Genomic DNA, 1,807 nt, shown 5'->3' on the forward strand with positions numbered 1-1,807 from the left:
CGTTTATATTCAATTGGAAAGACAGCGGAGGGACGTGATCTTAAAGTGTTGAGGTAATTCAAAGTAGAGAGTATTCACAATTTATTTATGAATGAGTAAACCACTCGGTAAGCCCAGAGTTGGATACCTGGGGCTGGATTATGTAACTGTGAGAAAATACAATGTGCACCGAGTGCAAAACTCACAACCAAATACTCACCGAATAAAATCTTGCGAGTTTTCGGAAGAGAAGTTTTACTTAAAATTGCATACCTTTCACTTAAATTTATTTAAACAAATCGAGTAAAAGGTCTGAAATTTAAATAAAAAGCATTTGCTTGGGTTTTATGCATACGGCCCAATGTGTAAGCGCAAAATATTGGTTATTTTTTAGAAATGAAAAAAAAAATTCTGCAATTAGACTTCAACAATATTTGGGATTCATTTGATTGTCGCCCTGGGCAAATACTAGCATTTTTGCTAGCTTGAAAAAAAAATCCTCAATTGATAAGGTAACTGAGTAGTAAGAGAAAAAAAGACGATAGACGCTTTGGAGAGCGGCATACGCAGATTTAATTTTACTTAAGGATGCTCCAGCTTTAGGAGGTCGAGAATATCGATTTAATTTTTATTGTTTAAATCCATTTGTGAGGTGTTCATGGAGTAGATTTATGGAGCACATCGTTCAAATGACCCCGACGGATTTGTTAGCGCATGACAAAAGAACTGAATGCCAGTTTTTCGAGCAATCTCGTCCTAAACGATGAAGCTCATTTAATTTCGTTAATCGTCATATCTGCTAAATAATATGGATATCAGGGCACAATGGTGTCGAAGAAAACGAAGTAGCTGACCAGCTAGCCGGGCTGGCTGCCACCACGACGCCGATAGGGCCGGAGGTCTTCCTTGCGGTGGGTCCCACGGGTACGATAAAGGAGGCGCTCAGGAAGGAAAATAATAAACTGAGGGAACTGCATTGGCGAAGCATCACGGGACCTCGTCAAGCCAAGAGATTATTACGGGGGTACAATCTAAAGAGATGCAGGCTACTTATAAACCTCCTTAATGAGAGGCTAAGATTAAAAATAGGCATTTTGGCGGGTCATTGCAGGCTTAGAGGCCACTTGTTTAGTCTGGGACCAGATCTCCAGATGTCGTTTCTGTGACTCCGCCAAAGAGACACCAGTGTACCTTCTAATGCTAGGCCGTTTCACGAAGAAGGGATAGGCGCTTAGGATATACATATATCGCCAAGTGAAGAGCACATCGACTCACTGACTCCTAGTGGTCGCAGTGCTTACCCTACTCATCTATCTATCTATCTAACATGACGCTGTTTAGCGCAGATCTCATTATGTATTTAGTCTTCCCCTTAATCCACAAAAGATTTTCGATTTTTGTATCCCCTTGTAAAATTTTGTGCTTAACATATTCGTAAAACGTGTTAACCCTCTAGCTGCCATTATTTCATAACCGGTTGTGGTAGGAATTAGTGGGTTAAAATATCCCTTCAAAAAATTGTTTGCTGAATTCTACTATAGGTACGGTGACCATAAATATATTTTGAAAATGCACGACAATTTTTCAAAAAATTTACTTACATATAATTGCGTAGTATAAAAATAACAAAAATATACTACATATATACATTCCTCGTCATTTGAATAGCGCACCATTTTTTGATTTTCTACCATACAAAGTATGCTTGACAAAATTTTTATATGGAAGAAAATACGCAGCACCGTCAATAAAAAAAAATTTCGCCCCTATGTTTTTTTTTCATTTTCAAAAATTTTTAAAATGGGATGTAGACGTAGAATATGCTAGA

Source organism: Rhagoletis pomonella, unplaced genomic scaffold (genome assembly GCF_013731165.1).
Source record: "Rhagoletis pomonella isolate Grant_MI unplaced genomic scaffold, Rhpom_1.0 Rhpom_scaffold_00002, whole genome shotgun sequence".
NCBI lineage: Eukaryota > Metazoa > Arthropoda > Insecta > Diptera > Tephritidae > Rhagoletis > Rhagoletis pomonella.